This window comes from Palaemon carinicauda, chromosome 23 (assembly GCF_036898095.1).
Source record: "Palaemon carinicauda isolate YSFRI2023 chromosome 23, ASM3689809v2, whole genome shotgun sequence".
Lineage (NCBI taxonomy): Eukaryota > Metazoa > Arthropoda > Malacostraca > Decapoda > Palaemonidae > Palaemon > Palaemon carinicauda.
In genome coordinates, this window is record NC_090747.1 from 99,756,383 (window position 1) to 99,775,960 (window position 19,578).

The 19,578-nt window shown below is 33.9% G+C and overlaps 1 long non-coding RNA gene across 1 annotated transcript in view; it reads left to right on the forward strand.

Moving 5' to 3' along the window:
• Positions 1–429: 429 nt before the first annotated feature.
• Positions 430–19,578, forward strand: part of LOC137617033 (uncharacterized) — a 114,228-nt gene continuing 95,079 nt past the window's right edge. Inside the window, exons 1-2 of the long non-coding RNA XR_011039548.1 lie at positions 430–513; positions 16,825–16,905. This is a non-coding gene — a long non-coding RNA (uncharacterized lncRNA). The remainder of the gene's footprint in view (positions 514–16,824; positions 16,906–19,578) is intronic.

Genomic DNA, 19,578 nt, shown 5'->3' on the forward strand with positions numbered 1-19,578 from the left:
GAATCTAGAAAAACTTGCATGCTGACAACTACCTGTTGAGCGTAGATTACGTCATAGTTTCTGTCCCTCCCATATCGCAGAAATATACAATTTATAAGTTTTCCAAGCTTGTATATAGTTAAAACAAGTATATTAATTGAATAATTATAAAAATATAATAGATTTCTCTCTACAATTTGTATGTCGTTCGAATTTTGATGATTGAGCGTAGATTACGTCATAGTTTCTGTCCCTCCCATACCGTAGAAATATACATTTCATAAGTTTTCCAAGCATATATATAATTAAAATAAGTATATTAATTGCATATTTATAAAAATATAATTAACTTTTCTATGCAATTTGTATATCGTTCGAATTTTGATGATATCGAGTCATTCAAGAACTAGTTGACGGAGGCCGAGACCTTGGCGGCGGAATACTATGACGTCACCATCCAGCTGTTCTTGTTGTTGTGGGAAATGGTTGTTGGAACGCTCTGCCTCTGTTCTAAAAATAGACATCGAATTTACGGTAAGTGAGCATTTCGAGAGTGACTTTCTGGCCAGGAGGTCGGGCCACGTGTCGGCCGTTGCAGTGACGTACCCGACACGGTCGGGAAACGTTATATCGCCGGTTAATTTGTCGGTTTTTTGTCGGTTTTTGGGCTTAGCGGAGGTTGACGAGGAGGTGCAACAGCTAAAAAGGGCCGATTTGATTAGATTTTTTTAGATTTTTCGCTGAATAAATGGATGTCTTTCGTAAATTAGTTCGGCTTTGATGTAAGGCGTCTTTCGGTACACTACTGACGAAGTGTCATGGCGTTTTATTGCTTGCAAGCGCAAGATTGCAATGGTATGCGGGGTATGTTGGCTCTGCTGGAAGCACATAGGTCTAGGGGATGGCACTGTCACGGTGCCAGGTATTGAATATCTAAATTTGCTTGGAATAAAATGACTCTCTCTCTCTCTCTCTCTCTCTCTCTCTCTCTCTCTCTCTCTCTCTCTCTCTCTCTCTCTCTCTCTCTCTCTCTCTCTCTCTCTCTCTCTCAAATTAAGGAAAAATTTTAAGTTATGAACGATTATGTCATGTCTGTTTTGACGTTTCTTATTTTAGAATGATTTATTTGTTCTCTTCATTTATTTATTTCCTTATTTCCTTTCCTCACTGGGCTATTTTTCCCTGTTGGAGCCCCTGGGCTTATAGCATCTTGCTTTTCCAACTAGGGTTGTAGCTTGGATAGTAATAATAATAATAATAATGGGCTTAACCCAGGATACCATTTGACATGTAATTAGCCGAACGCAATTGTATAATAAATAGAAATCGATGAAATTGATTGAATAAGTTTTTTTTTTATATGTAACCGCTGTTAATCTTCTTCTTCTTATTATTATTATTAAACATAGGTTAATTTTGTTATATAAGTTATCATAACATTGAAAGAAACCCCCGGGGTGCCATGTCATAGGACTAGGCCTTCTTCCCCGTAAAACACATGAGTTGACGTCATGTGCATTGTACGTATTATTTAAGAACCGTTTATTTGTACCCTGACTTTCACCTACTTTTTATCTTTTTATCTCATTTCCAAATTCGTTTCATTTTGCTATCCGGTCTCTCTAGTTTATTTTTCTCATTGCGTAGAAGTAAAATGACTTCCTTAGCCCCAGTGAATAGCAATATACGTATTATTTAAGGGCCGTTTATTTATACCCTTACTTTCACCTACTTTTTATCTTTTTACCCCATTTCCCAATTCGTTTCATTTTGCTATCCGGTCTCTCTAGTTTATGCTTATTGCGTAGAAGTAAAATGACTTCCTTAGCCCGTTGTACGTATTAATTAAAAGCCGTTTATTTATTCTCTCAATTTCACCTACTTTTTATCTTTTTATCTCATTTCCAAATTCGTTTCATTTTGCTATCCAGTCTCTCTAGTTTATTCTTGTTGCGTAGAAGTAAAATGACTTCCTTAGCCCCAGTGAATAGCAATATGGCCGAATTCGATCAATTCAAAGGTCTAGGCAAATTTTAATTATGCTATTGTTTTACAACATAGTCCCAGTCGTGTCTTCTTTGGTATATACTTTTAATATATAACTCTTCAATAAAGTTAATTCTCATTCCTTTACACTTAAAAGTAAGTTGGCTTTATTTTGAAACTTAAAGAACAAAATTTTCGACTAATATAGTTAGTGTCTTTTAATGGTGTCACATAAGTAATTGCAATGCTGTTGTCTTCGTAGGGAGGTATTACCCTTAATGTTATTCATACGGTGCAAAATACATATTTATGAAATGTCTTTGCAGAAATTGCAGCATTATTTTGACCCTAGACACACCCACTGTTTATGACATTTACGCTACTTCCGTTTTCACCGATTTCCTCCATCCAGCTACCACAAACTCGTTTAATTCGTAGGTCTATTTCTTAGTGGAAATGGGGGTGTTTCCGTGAATGGCTTATAATTCATATACGCATAAGTATGTGGCTGTAGTTTGCCGCCATTTTGGGAGACTTTAGATTGTTATACGAGAATTTTAAGCAAGTGTGTCCGAGTTTCGGTTTAAAATATCCTACATTTAGGCTTAGCGAAGTACTATAACTATTAATTTACTGTTATACGGCAACGGTATTAAAATGGTAATTGTTCTTGGAATTTTAATGAGTACTAGTACTAGTTATTCGTGCTTTTATTGTATTTACTTAACGTTGTCTGAGGCCTTTGTTTTGCAGTGGACTAGTACCGGCTGATAGATGATGATGTTTGATGGGGACGCAGGACTTACCAATGGGAGATCTTTGGTTACAAGATTTCAAATTGTAGACTTAATATGCCTCCACTTGCTATTTGGCGTAATTTTGACGATGAAAAATTGCAATAAATTTACCGATCTGGCATCTCTTGTGAACTTTTTATCATAAAATGCCATTGTTACTAGAGATAAACTTGAGGCTCAACTATGATCAGCCTTTACATGAGCCTAGTGGCAACACTAAACGAGTTTACTTATTGGGTAGTGTTAAGTTTATTGCTAAATACGCATAGGTGTGGCACTGGAAGAAGAAAATATTTTACGAGACATGGTAAGATAACGAAATAAGTTGAAGGAGTGATATCGACGTTCCTGTCAAATTTCTTTTTAATGGTTATACCATATTAGGAACATGGTATTCATTTTAGCTTTACTTTGAGCCAGTAAATATTGTTTTAGAGGTTACTTAAACCATATCAATACCCTAGTTTGTAGGCGGTTAGCTTTTAGAAGCCCTTGCAGACCAGCGCCTTTGCAACCTTTAGCTGCACTACTGCTAATCTGCAGATTAGCAGTAGTGCAGCTAGAGGTTGCGTAAGAGTGCGTGCAAGATAAGGTGGTGCAGTTTTTGTAGGGGTCTTCAATGCCCTGCTGATGAGCCGTGTGTGTAGGCGTATGAAGGGACTAATGTTATAGCAGATCTACTGCATGACGGTTCATGCACGAAACAGCGGTGGGATATGACAGTGACCATTGTATTGTCAATTTCATGAAGCCACTCCTCATCAGACGTCTTAATGTTTGGGGTATATATATATATATATATATATATATATATATAATATATATATAATATATATATATATATATATATATATATATATATATATATATATATATATTATATATATATATATATATATAATCACGAGAGAGAGAGAGAGAGAGAGAGAGAGAGAGAGGAGAGAGAGAGAGAGAGAGAGAGAGAGAGAGCCAAAGGAATTATCTAATTTTATAGTGGAATAAAGTATATTTCAGAACGCGGACAGTAGGCTTACCGTATTGCAAAATAAAATTTGGATTTTTAGCTTCAGTTTAATGTCTTTGCCAAATAATTTTGATGTTGATGGTGCATATTCACAGAAACAAAATCTCATTAATGTTGCTATGAATTATTTAAGAATAGTTTTGTTTACTAGCTCCACGGCTATTATCCTTGTGGTGTGAAGATTGCTATGAAAGAAAACGTTGATTTAAAAGGTTATGAGGGTAACTAAAATAAAGGCTTATGGTGTATTCTATAATTTTTATTTATACATGTATATATATGTAGACTATATATATATATATATATATATATATATATATATATATATATATATATATATATGTATATATATTTGAGTGTTTGTGGTTTATACTTTCGTTTCTCTCTCTCTCTCTCTCTCTCTCTCTCTCTCTCTCTCCTCTCTCTCTCTCTCTCTCTCTCTCTCTCTCTCTCTCTCTCTATATATATATATATATATATATATATATATATATATATATATATATATATTATATATATATACAGTATACATGTGTTAATTTATTTGGTCTATATTATCGTTTTATCTTTTATCAGTCATCCAAAACTTCGACTTTTGTCTTACATTATATACGGATAATAAATTTTCGTTCAGAGTCGATTTTAATATATTAAACAGTGCTAAAATGATGATGACGAAGATGATGATGAAGGATTGTGACCATCCCGTTGGAACATAACTTTTCGCGGAATTTAAGGCTTTAGTTATGGGTTTCCCACCGTATAATGGTAGTGATTTTTTGCAAGGTGAATTTTCCATATAATTTTTTTTTCTAAAAGTTTCCCTTTTTGTCTTAATGTTACATTTTCTTTGGACTTTTTTTTTTTAAATATAACTTGTATAATTTATATTCAGACGTTTATAATATAAATTGTCATATTTGACCTCAGGTTTTTAATATAACTTGTCAAATTTGACTTCAGACTTTTTGATATAACTTGTCAGGATTATATTAGATTTTTTATGTAACAATAATTTTTTTTAGACATTTTACTATAAATTCTAATTTGTCTTTAGACATTTTTATATAACTTGTCAATTTTTCTTTAGACAATAATTTCATCATCATCATCTCATACGCCTATTGACCGCAAAGGGCCTCGGTTAGATTTCGCCAGTCGTCTAATATGAATATACACATTTCATCAAGACAGTAGGGATATTCATTGCGCCTATGATATGTAAATAGTGAGTTTATGGCGTGTTGAATGAAAATGATAGCCTCTGTACCATGGCCTTCCACTGTCTTGGGTTAGAGTTCTCTTGCTTGAGGGTACACTCGGGCACACTATCTAATTTTTCTTCCTCTTGTTTTGTTAAAGTTTTTTTTTTATAGTTTATTTAGGAAATATTTATTGTAATGTTATTGTTCTTAAAATATTCTATTTTTCCTTGTTTCCTTTCCCTCAATGGGCTGTTTTCCTTCTTGGGGCCCCTGGGTTTGTAGCTTCCTGCTTTTCCAATTAGGGTTATAGCTTAGCAAATAATAATAATAGAATTCAAATAAATCGGTATAATACACGTATTTTTGAAGCTCTTATACCACAGCTCGTGTTCTTGTTTATTTACTTTCTAAACCACCTGGTCGTGATCTTTATTTATATAACTGTAATTTTATATATATTTTATAGTTAATGCATGGTTATTATTATTATTATTATTATTATTATTATTATTATTATTATTATTTTAATTATTATCATCTAAGCTACAGCCCCAGTTATAAAAGCAGCATGTTCTAAGCCCAAGGACTCAAACAGAGAAAAATATCGCAGCGAGGAAAGGAAATAAGGAGAAATAAATAACTATATAGAAATTAATAAACAATTAAAATAAAATATTTTAAGAACAGTAACAACATTAAATCCGTGAGATCTTGTATTTTATTTGCCCTCGTATTTATTTTAATATGGAATGATCTTCCTAATCGGGTGGTTGAATCAGTAGAACTTCAAAAGTTCAAAGTTGGAGCAAATGCTTTTTTGGTTGACCAGGCGGACATAGTCTTTTTATAGTTTATTTATGACATATTTTGTTTGATATTGTTAATAGTTTATTATATGACATGTCTGTTTTGACGTTGTTTCTTATTTTAGAATGATTTATTGTTAATTTGTTTCTCTCATTTATTTATTTCCTTATTTCCTTTCCTCACTGGGCTATTTTTCCCTGTTGGAGCCCCTGGGCTTATAGCATCTTGCTTTTCCAACTAGAGTTGTAGCTTGGATAGTAATAATAATAATAATAATAAGAGAATATATGTTATATTTTGAAAATATATTATATTCGAGTCATTCCTATACGAATAATTGCGTTTTTTCTCGTAAGGGGGAATTTGATTTCTGGGAACAGCCGCCATACGTTCGCGGGTTATATTTCTTTATGGGTTTTCCAATTTGGGGGCTTAATTAAAAGCAACGCACGTTTCGTAAATACCATTGGAATGGTATTGAGTATGGGCAGAGAGAGAGAGAGAGAGAGAGAGAGAGGAGAGAGAGAGAGAGAGGAGAGTAGGCGTATTTTTGTGTCTTTTTCATCACTGAGGTTTAATATATATATATATATATACATATATATATATATATATATACATATATATATATATATACATATATATATATATATATAAATATAGATATATTATATTATATACTAATATAAATACAGAGAGAGAGAGAGAGAGAGAGAGAGAGAGAGTAGGTGTATCTTTGTGATTTTTATCATTGATGTTATTTTTATATATATATATATATATACTATACATACATATATACATACATATATATATATATATATAGAGAAGAGAGAGAGAGAGAGAGAGAGAGAGAGTATGTAGGCGTATCTATGTGCTTTTATCATCGAGATTATTAGAGAGAGAGAGAGTGTGTGTGTGTGTGTGTGTGTGTGTAGGCGTATCTGTGCTTTTCATCATCGAGGTTATTATAGAAAATAAAAGTGGTTTTATGCAGTACTGATCTTGTATTCAGAGGAAGAAATTTTGTAGAATACATACCTACTGTATTGTCTTTATTATAAGGGTGATCTGTTGATTATCATCATCATCATCATCATCATCATCATCAGAGAATGAAACCAAATACGTTTTCTAAATATTCTGCTGTTCATCACCGTAAATAATTTTACCGTCAGGACTACCTATGGAAAGAGTTGAGATGAGAGAGAGAGAGAGAGAGAGAGAGAGAGAGAGCTTCTCTGGTTTCTGTATATTGCCATATTTTTTCCACGTCAATCTTCAGTTTACAGCGTTACCGCAAACTACGTCACGATGCCGTGTTTTATACATCGTTAGGCATCGCAGATGACGCCTGGTGTAGACAGTAGAGTAATTTTCATTTACTGTTTGGTATTTTGGAAATTTCTGTTACGTTTGTGTTCATCATCATCATCATCTCCTACGCCTATTGACGCAATGGGTCCCGGTTATATTTCGCTAGTCGCGTCTATCTTGAGATTTTAAATCATTACTTCTCCATTCATCTACTGTATGGTATTTTGGAAATTTCTGTAACGATTGTGTTCATCATCATCATCATCTCCTACGCCTATTGACGCAATGGGTCCCGGTTATATTTCGTCAGTCGTCTCTATCTTGAGATTTTAAATCATTACTTCTCCATTCATCGTCATCTATTTCGCGCTTCATAGTCCTCAGCCATGTAGGCCTGGGTCTTCTAACTCTTCTAGTGTCTTTGTGAGCCCAGTTGAAAGTTTGAAAGTTTGTGTTACGTCTGAGTTAGTGTTTAATGATCAATAATTGATTTTTAATTGGGTTACAGTAGATATGAAACTGTTTTATAAAAATTTTTAAAGCAATATTTATAAAATAAACAATTTTTCAGGCATATTTTAATAATTGATTTGTAATTGGGTTACATATTGAAACCATTTCATAACCTTTTTAATCAAAATTTACAAAATAAAACTATTTTAAGGTATATTTAAATAGTTAATTTGTAATTTAGTTAGATATGAAACTTGTATAAATTCTGTATTTGCAAGATTCACCAAATATAAAATATATTTCATAGATAAATACCAATATTGCTCTAGATTATATTTCTCTCTCGTGCATGTAATGTAATACCAAATTATTTAGCTTAATGATAAGGACTTTACTATTACGTTTTAGGACTTCACGAAATCTTATTTCAGTCCCTATTTTTCTTCGTTTGTATATAGGCAAATATGACGACAGTAATTATATGATTTGTGCTTTTAAAATAGCTTTTATATTTTTCATTTCCTCGCGGCGTTTGTTTTGATTGATTTTGATTGCTGTAATAATACTGTGGTCTATGAGGTAACGTACCGGACTGTGATCGCCAGACTGGGTTCTAGTCACGCTCAAACTCGTTAGTTCCTTTGGTCGCTGCAACCTTACCATCCTTGTGAGATGAGGATGTGGGGGGTTGGGGGAGCCTATAGGTCTATCTGCTGAGTCGTCAGCAGCCATTGCCTGGCCCTCCTTGGTCCTAGCTTGAGTGGAGAGGTGGCTTTTGCGCTGATCATGTTTATAAATATGGTCAGTCTCTAGGGAATTGTCCTGCTTGATAGGGCAATGTCACTGTTCCTTGCCTCTGCCATTCATGAGTGACCTTTAAACCTTTAATATTGTGCATTATGTTAATGGTTGTTATGCATATATATGTGTATTCTCATATAAAATTCATTTGAGAGAGAGAGAGAGAGAGAGAGAGAGAGAGAGAGAGAGAGAAGGGTTTTTCTCTACGCTATAGTGCTGTTCTTCCCTATATTTAGATCTCTGGAATTCTGATCACATTTCCTTAAATTACTAGGCAATTTAACCCATACATTTATTTTCCCCCTTTTCTGGGAAGTGCTTATTAGACCTGCGTAATTTGCGTTCTTTCACGGTCGGGCGTATCAACGAACGGAAATGCGTTCGTTTTTTTGACAGTCCAAGTCAGTACTGTCTCTTAACTCGCATTGCAATTAGGTAGGCGTTTGTAGAAGAGATTTGCGTTTTAGGTGTGGCTGTTTGGTTGTTTGGGGGGGGAGGTAGTTCCTTCTTCTTATATTATAGTAGTGTACGCGACCCGTCAAATGTGATGGCTAGATATTTAGGTAGATATGCACGCACACCTTCCCGCCTTTCACCAGTGTATGACTATTCCCCTATTCTCTTGGTTGTTGTGTGGATAGTTCCGTTTATATATATTCTAGTTTACGCGACCCGTCAAAAATAACGACTAAACATTTAGATAGAAATGCACACATGCACCCGCCTCTCGCCAGGGTATGACTACTCCCTTCCCTCTTGGTTGTTGGGCGGATAGTTCTATCTTTTTGTATTATAATAGTTTACGCGACCCGTCAAAAATGATGACTAAATATTTATGTAGAATTATAAAAACATTAATTAAATTTATTATGGATGTTTCATATCTTCGAATGATAAAGGAATGAATTAAATATATTGATGGATTTTTCGAATTCTCAGATTATAAATCAATACATTTCACGCCATAGTCCTCCTCCCACGCCCCTGCTTCTGCTTTCATCTTAATGGGTACACATAAGAGCAAGGGCTCAAACTGGCCTAGGGGCACTGAAATACGTCTTGTGGCTTTCCACCCGTTTCGTGTCTGGCGAGTAATCATTGCCTTGTCCACCCTTGCAAGTGGGTTTGTGTGGACGAGGAATACTTTAGCCTCCACAAGGTAAGAGTGAAAGGTATCCATTACTGGCTGTCGGCGTATATGTTGCGTATATATTGCGTATTACTTTCATGCTTTTGGTTGCCATAGTAGCGACGCCTCACTGATGGGAACTGGTAAGGTTTGGTAGTGAACGGGGCTTGGCAAGTGGTAGCTTTTCTATCTCTCTCTCTCTCTCTCTCTCTCTCTCTCTCTCTCTGTTAGTGAACTGGGCTTTGCAAGTGTAACTTTTCTCTCTCTCTCTCTCTCTCTCTCTCTCTCTCTCTGATAGTGAACTGAGCTTTCCAAGTGTAACTCTCTCTCTCTCTCTCTCTCTCTGATAGTGAACTGGGGCTTTGCAAGTGTAACTTTTCTCTCTCTCTCTCTCTCTCTCTCTCTGATAGTGAACTGGGCTTTGCACGTGTAACTCTCTCTCTCTCTCTCTCTCTGATAGTGACTGGGCTTTGCAAGTGTAACTCTCTCTCTCTCTCTCTCTCTCTCTCTCTCTCTCTCTCTATACAATATCGGATTGCAAAATGTAAGGTTTTAAATAACTTCCGCACCTTTTGTAGCTTTGTGCTGTAAAGTACTGTACAGTACATAGCATTTGAATATAGTTTAAGGTACTGTAACAGTAAAAGAGAGATATGATTAACAGCATTATTTTTGAAGAATTCGTTGCTGAGATAATTTACACGTATTCCATGCATGTATATGTTTCTAATTGTTTCGTTTTATAATCTCTGTTATCATTGATAACTCGATAACAGTAAATATTTTGTCAAAGCACTTTGGAAATTATGTAAACAGTCGAGTTTGTTACTGTTATCTGTGTGAAAAGCAAATACTAAGAAAATTATTTAAAACTATTTATATTGTGCGAGGTGGCTAACATAGAGGCGAGATGAGTGAAGTTTAGTTAACAAGATAAGGAGTTTATATACAAAAAGTTGAGGGCAACAATGTCACGAAAATTCAAACTAAAAAATGCGATGACAAGCTTAAACAGGTTTTTCTATTATCAATGCAGGAGAGAGCGAGAGATAAAAACCAATATCATTAGTTTATGAACGTGTATGAAACATGTGTGGTACAATAATATATATATATATATATATATTTATATATATTATATATATATATATATATTTCAGTGTATTTATACACATTATGTATTGATGCTTTTAGGGAGGACTTATCATATAGATATATATGTATATATATATATATATATTTATTTATATATATATATATATATATATACATATACTGTATATATAGAACACATAGGCTTCTAATATTGATATAAATGACAAAGAAAATAGTTCAATATCACCACCATATATCATCAGCCAAAAAATATTTATCAATGAAAATACCTTCTTGTAAACATTATGCTCTGCAGAAATTGTGATTTTAAAGAAATTGTGATTTTATCGTATTGTTTTCACATATAATTGATCACGTTCAATCGAGACTTTGTTACCTAAAGGCGTAATTTTTATCAAATATCTCCCTCAGGTATTTCATTTCTTTTCACAAAAAAGTCTTCAGTTGATTAATTGTGATCTTTGGTTGCAAAGGTGAAAAATAGTTTTTCTTTTACTTTCACGAGTCTCTACATTATATTTTAGCCTGAATGAAGTCTGTAATCTCAGTACAAGTTGTTGCCTCAGTATTTTAAGGTAGTGGTGGTACACATTTGGACTTTTTAATTTGTTGCACATACCCGCATACAGACACCACATGTATGTATATGTATGATTTTATATAGTATATATATATATATATAATATACAGTATATATAAATTATATATATATACACACAATATATATATATATATATACACACACACACATATATATATATATATATATATAAATTCAGTATGTATGTATGTATATATATACACATATATAAATATATATCTATCTATCTATCTATCTATCTATATATATATATATATATATATATAGTTTGTGTATTTGCAGTAAATGCTAAATGCTAAGTGCTAAATTATATTTGTAATACTTTATGTCAAGTTATATTACAGTTCTGGCAAGTTGAATGGAAGAGTGCTTATTTCTACGTAACATGTGTATCTTACTGTAAATTTTATCATTTGTAGTGTAGGAAACCAGCATTGCTTTTATAGTGATCTCATTTACTAAGGCATTCTGGTATCCTTTGACAGTTCGAATTGATGTTCATACTCTTGTTGTTGTTGTTTTTTTTTTTTTTTTTTAGAATATGGGGTACAAAAACTGCTTTGGCCTGCTCATAAAACAGAGGTGGAAAGACTCAACCACTCCAGACACACCTTGGCGTTAATACTATATTATACCTCTTATAGTGAATTGCTACATGCAAGATAAGGACGAAAATCATTTCTAGGGGGAAAGTGGTAGGGGAATGACTCGGGGTGGGGAGGAGGAGTTTAAAGTTTAATGGAAAAGAGGGAATTGCATGTGAATGAGGGGCCAGAACCCTTACTTATTGAGGTGGTTGGTATGCTGGCTCCAAAGACGATCGGTGCATACTTTCAGTTAAACATTTTGAGAACATTGACGATAGATTTTGGGAAATGAGATTTGGTTCATCTAACTATGCCGGAAAATCACAGCGCGAACGAATCATTTCGAAACTGTCGTTCAGATTGTGTACTGATGGTTTTTGGAGCGATTGTACATTGATTGCTGCATTAAAAAGTAATTTTCAAACCTGATGTTTTAGAAGGAGCTTAAGGATTAGTTTGTTGTCCTTCATTGCATTTCTAAGGTCACTTGGCATATTTTTCTTCTACTTTGATTTGTCTGTATATGTATTTGAATACTTATATTCCATATCGCTGACTTATATTTGTATATTTTACCGTAAAATGGGATGATTTAGGCTGACGGATATTCTTTCAGATGAGACATAGTGTTTTGTTCAGTCATCGCTATTGCTTCAAATAAATAAAACGAATTTATTTGACAGATAATCATCCTTTTATGACAATTTTTCTAACGTCCCACTGACTTCATTTCGATAGCGTCCTTGTGAACATTTTTTAAGGTTATGTTTGAGTCCTTGTAAACAATCATCGTTGATTGAAAGCTATGATCAAAGTTATTTTCGAAATTAGCTTTTAACCAATATTGCTTAAACATTCAAATTTTTGTTTATTTTGAATGTTGGCATTCGATACCATTATTATTATTATTATTATTATTATTATTATTATTATTACTACTTGCTAAATTACAACCCTAGTTGGAAAATCAGGATGCTATAAACCCAGGGGCCCCAACAGGAAAAATAGCCCAGTGAGGAAATGAAACAAGGAAAAATAAAAGTTTAGGGAAAAAAAATTAAAGCCAATGGGCCCCAACAGGGAAAATAGCCCAGTGAGGAAATGAAACGAGGAAAAATAAAAGTTTTAGGGGGAAAAAAATTAAAGCCTAGGGGTCCCAACGGGGAAAATAGCCCAGTGAGAAAACGAAATAAGGAAAAATGAATCATTTTAGGAAAAAAAAAAAAATATTTGTGGAAGGGAAACCCTATACTCGGTGTCCTAAAAAGTCTCAATGAGTTTAATGTTCTGTATTTTTCTCACGGTATACTACCTTTGTCGTATTCTTTGCGGACATTCTACGATTTCATTCTATTACACCAATTGAAGTAGTTGCTCTCTCTCTCTCTCTCTCTCTCTCTCTCTCTCTCTCTCTCTCTCTTGTGATTTTTGCTTTTGCATGATCCTAATCTCTGTTTTTTTCCAGTCTTTAGCACTCATTAATGTGTGTGTGTATATATATATATATATATATATTATATCATCATCATCATCATCAGCTGTTAGTCCACTGCAGGGCAAAGGCTTCAATCATGTCCTTCCACTCCCGTCTCTTTATGGTCTTTTAATGATATTATATATATATATATATATATATATAAAAGGAATACAAGACACATCCAGTGATTCCCCGCAATTGTTTACAACCCCTTATTATTAGCTCTAGAATGAATAAAAACAACCTCAGCAGTTATTAACCAATTATAATATTAATACCAATATAAACGAAAACAATTCTCAAGCGACTCATGTAACCTGTGGTGGATGACCCGCTGTCGGAGAAAAATGTCAATTGTAGGGGGATTGTATATTGAGTTCTCCATGGTTCCCATACAGTGACCATAAACCTCTTTTTGTAGTCCTCGTCTCGTCTCACTAAGACGCCTGTAGATCGTTCACCTGCTTCGCCAGCATTGCGTCTGATTGCATTCCTTGGAGTGGATGTTGGTCCCTGGAGTGGTTGATTTAGGTGGATGGTTAGTAACGTTTGTTTGTTGCTGCGTATTTGTTTATGTATAGATGAGTATACACATGAGTGGATGTATTTGGTAAATGTATATGTTTGCTTGAAGGTTTTTATTGGTAGTTTAGTATGATTTTCGAAATATTTTCCTTGAAGTTATTATTATTATTATTATTATTAATTTTATCATTATCTCTCTCTCTCTCTCTCTCTCTCTCTCTCTCTCTCTATATATATATATATATATATATAGTGTGTGTGTGTGGGGAGAGAGAGAGAGAGAGAGAGAGAGAGAGAGAGAGAGTATGTATGCATATCGTACGTTCTACGCAAATTATTTTTTTAATCATTCACGTATACGCATCACGTGCTATCATATCTCTCCATATGCCGTTGTAAAAATAACATCTGGTTTTATTTTTTCTCAACACTCGTGTTACGCCGTACGCAAGCATCTTGTCTGAATTATCCGGCAGACGAACTAGGGAGAATTATAACCTGAGCCCCAGTCTGGGGAGAATTCCCTAGACAATATAGACCAACCACCGATCAGGTCTTTGGAGTGTGGAGTGACTTAAGATTCAGACGTAACCTGTCGAGGGAGAACTTGGGACAATTATAACCTGAGCCCCAGTCTGGGGAGAAATCCCTAGACATTCTAGACCAACCACCAATCAGGTCTTTGGAGTGTGGAGTGACTGTGGAGTGACTTAAGAGTCAGACGTAATCTATCGATGGAGATAAGGTGTCTATAGATAAGCTGGTGTTTTATCTGGGGTCTTACGTAGGCTTTTAGCATTCGTAGGTCCCGTTGTGGCCCATTACTGCTGTTACCAGGTTTTCACTGTGTTATATCTATTGAGTGTTTTAGCTTAAAATTGTTGGGTGTGAGGTTGCTGGCCTCATGGTTCCTTGGATTTTTGGCTTTAGCTCCTTCATCAATATTGGCAATTATATATATGTAGGTGTTTTTCCTATATATGTACATATACTATAAGCCATAAATATATCTTAATATCGGATTCTCTCTGCCTCGGGATCAGAGACTCAAGGGGGAATCAACTTTATGATGGTAGCTTTTGGTCGGCCAGGGAATCGAACCTGGGTCCCAAGAAACTGTATATATATATATTTACACATAAATATATCTATCTATCTATCTATCTATATATATATATATATATATATATGGAATCGTGGTCATATATGCCAGATCTGGGGCTAAGAAGGCCACTCAGCTCTTATATCAACGACAAAAATTTATAAGGAATTTAAAGAAAATCATAAAAATATGATATAATTTACAGAAACTTATGAATTGTTTGTCAAGCCTAAAATGCGGTTTAGAGATGATTTAAAACTGTGGAAGGATGATAGTGTATATAAAAACGTTTGAAACGTTTTCTTAAACCTAAAAGATGGTTTAAAAGATGATATAAAAAAATGTGCTATTTAGAGGAAGTGTTCTTCTGTATGTGGTTAGATAATGGGACTTCCAAATCGTCTCGGTGGGGAGAGCTTCATGGCTACTGGTAATTATGTACAGTGTTATACAGTACTTCGGGGAAGTACCGGTTTGAATAATGTAAAATTCATTGTCCAAAGTCAAGGAAGGTGTTATGTAGATAGGTAACTTGATCGCGCAGCTTGAGGTTGAATAAAAACAAATCTGTTTTGAAGAAGAGATTAGAGTTAAGGAAAGAGATGTTTTTAGAGTCATTTACTATATATATATATATATATATTATATATACATACATATATATATATATATATATATCTTTCATGTTAAGCAGCTTAACATAATACGCGTTCTGTAGTTTATATGTTACTTATCTGTTTAACCATTTTATTAATTAATTTTCATATATTATACTCTTATTTATTTTTATTTTTGAAGATTTATATGTATATATGTATATATATACACACACACATATATATATATATATATTTATATATATATGTGTGTGTGTGTGTATATGTATATATATACTGTTTGTATGTGTATATATACATATGTATGTATATATATATATATATATATACACAGTATGTAACTTGACTCTATCCAAGGTCTTGAAAAATCCAAGAGCCAAAGTTAGGGAAATATGAGCTTCCTGACAAAAACAATGTAAACACGAGTATGACAAATTGTGGACAGAAGAGTAACTGGCTCATAAAACATGTAATGCGATCCAGTCATTTTATCATTAAAAGCTCTACCTGTGTCCCGTAATTGGATAATATCAGTGCACCCTTGTGGTCTATAATACGTCTGGATCCGTTACCTGCTCGTGGACGGGAACATCATTCTTGTGGTCGGCGTTTATGGCCCTTTTTGTAATCAACGCCATCTTTCGGTCGCGCGCGCAGAGTCGTAGTGACGTCATCAGTACCCCTTATGGCTACTCGAAGATATCACCTGGTGATAAAACACGAAATCACAGAGATTGGTATTTTAATGTAACTTTTATTCGTTTTTTCTGTTCGTTGAAGAGTGGAGAATGGAGATAGAATATTAGAAAGATGTATTTTAGATTTATTTTCTATTCCCATTATGGACAGGGTTTTTAATCTATTTATTGTATTAATCTATAAACGTTGTCATAATTTTGATATATCATTTGTTGCAGCAATCTCAGGAGACATTTCATGTGATGTTAATCATAATAATGATAGAAATAAGCTCCCCTATATAATAAAGAGCAAGTGTCTTGTTATATATATATATATATATATACTGTATATGTATATATATACATATATATATATATATATATATCTTGTCACGCTGAACGGCAACCACTCGAAAAAAAACCAATCTCACAAATTGCCCAAAGTAGCGTGAGAGAGAGAGAGAGAGAGAGAGAGAGAGAGAGATTCAGACTAATCTGTAAGGCTTAAGTTGTACCCTATAGAATTATACTTTTTTAATTCTTTTAATATATAGTATATCTTAAGGTAGAGCTGCTTACCTTCAAGTTTTGTATATGACAGACAATTCTCTTCATTTACAGGAGGCTATAGAGAGCGGTTCTGGGAGACAGCAGCCTTTGCTAACGGTGCTCTTACGAGATGGCCTTAAACAACTGGCCAAGGTAAGATAAATATTTATTTTGTGGGTTTTTTTTTTTATCTAATTTTGTTTTGAAAAAGATTTTGAAACACTCCGGCGTCAATGACCTTAGATGTCAGGATGCTAGAAAACTTTCAATCAATCAATTTTGAAACACTCAGTTTACTCTCTCTCTCTCTCTCTCTCTCTCTCTCTCTCTCTCTCTCTCAAGATTCTTGGGCAGGAAGTGTACTATGCTAGCCGTATTTTTGAAATTTTATTTCAGGTCTTCTGATAGATATTCAATTTATTTTTTTAATCAAATTTTGTTTTAAAAAAGTCTTTGAACACTCAATTCTCTCTCTCTCTCTCTCTCTCTCTCTCTCTCTCTCTCTCTCAAGATTCTTGGGCTGGATGTGTTGTACTATGCTAGCCGTATTTTTAGATTTTTATTTCAGGTCTTCTGATAGATATTCAATTTAGTTTTTTAATCAAATTTTGTTTTAAAAAGTTTTTGAACACTCAATTCTCTCTCTCTCTCTCTCTCTCCTCTCTCTCTCTCTCTCTCAGGTTGGTAGGCTCATCTTTGCCAAGATTCTTGGGCAGAATGTGTTGTAATATGCTAGCGATATTTTTAGATTTATTTCAGAAGCAGTTCATCTGAAAGCTATTTAACTTAACTTTTTACTCTCTCTCTCTCTCTCTCTCTCTCTCTCTCTCTCTCTCTCTCTCTACTACACGTGCTGTTAAAAGAAATGACCCACTGAAACTCTCTTGAATTATAATTAACTCATGATAGTAAGGTTATTAGTATTCATAATTTCAATAGCCTTTTTTTACCTAGTCGTATGTAAATACACGTGACCTGTGGTATTAAAAATTCACGCAAATCTCGTCTTACCTGAAAATAGTTATGAGAGAATCCCATGACGTGGTTTAAATATACATTTCTGTGAATATGAATGAGACAGAAGGCATCTGACTTGGTCGATCACAGCCTCATGGGTTTCACCCTGAACTTTTAAATAGATCTTAAGAGCTTTAGTTAGGTCTCGGGGTCTTTTCGAGTTGTGTTATAGAGTAAAGTTCCTCGTGGAGTTCGCCAGGTAATTCACCCCGTTTATTGAACTTTGTCTTTTCTCGTAGTTAGGTAACTTCGAAATTGGCATTTTCATCGTGATGTACTTGTCACAATTTTTATGTATTTGTCAAAGTCTTATTGTGCTTTTATAAGCCTTAATGTATATTTTTAAAGTCTTAATGTACTCGTCAAAGTTTAAATGTACTTGTCAAATTCTTATTGTACTTGTCAAAGTCTCATTGTGCTTTTCAAAGTCTCAATGTTTTCGTCAGAGTTTTAATGTACCTGTCAAAGACTTAATGTACTTGTCAAAGCCTTATTGTGCTTGTCTATGCCTTTATGTACTTGCCAAAGTCTGATTGTATTTTCCTAAGGGTCATTGTACTTGTCCAAATCCTTTCACCCTTTTAATGCACTTTTCTATGTCTTATTGTACTAGTCAAAGACTTAATGTACTTGTCAAAGACTTAATGTACTTGTCAAAGACGTTTTGTACATGTAAAATTCTTATTGTACTTGTCAAAGGCTCATTGTATTTGTCAAATACTTTATATACTTGTCAGTCTTCGTTAACCCCGAGGTGCACTCGACGTCGACACCTATTTTAAAGCAAGATTTTTTTAGTTGATTGATTGGAATATCTGTTCCTTAATGGTTGATGGATCCTATAACCCACGACGTCCATATTGGGATGTAGCTTAGTCTCCGTGCTATGTCCTTTCGAAATCTTTGATTATAATTACGGCGTCCATATTGGGATATAGCTTAGTCTCGTTGCTCTGTCCTTTCGAGGTCTTTAATTATAATTTCTTTGCTATGGTAGCTTAGTGTAAACGTCTCTGACTCGCAATATATAGGTCGGGAGTTAGAGCCGAATCGTAACCAGATAGTTTTCACAAGTGTTTACAACTCAGTATCGTCTTGGAGGGGTGTCCCTTAGCTCTGTCTGCGAAGAGGATAACAGGCATTGCCTGACCCTCCCTGGTCCCAGCTTGGGCGAAGAGCTCGTATTATAATCATCTGTTTCTCGCCTCTGCCGCTAACGAGTGGACTTTAAAGTAGATTTTAATGGTTATTATTAGTCACGTAACAATAATATTCAAGAGCATAAAATGTCACAGGTCTATAAGCCACCGAATTATCATATAAGATATACGATAATTCAATTATTGTAGGTTGCCATTTGGTATTCAGCTCTTTTACTCTTTTATTTGTTCTTTATCCTTTCTTTTATTCTATATTTAATGATAGTAAAGATAATGATAATGACTGGACTTAACCTTTACGTTCGGTTCACGGTGGGAAATATAAGCTTCTACGTTTGGACGTCTTTTCTGTTGTCGTTTTATACACTATATATATACTGTATGTATGTATATGTATATATATATATATATATATATACTGTATGTATATATATATATATATACTGTATGTATATATATATATATATATATACTGTATATATATATATATATATATACATTTCTATACGTGGACAGGGAAAGTTGTAGTTCTTAAAAGCTATTTATTAATCCAGACGCTTCGAGATTGTATTTATCACATCTTCACGAAACATTGAGAAATATATATATATATATATATATATACAGTATATATATAATCACACTTACG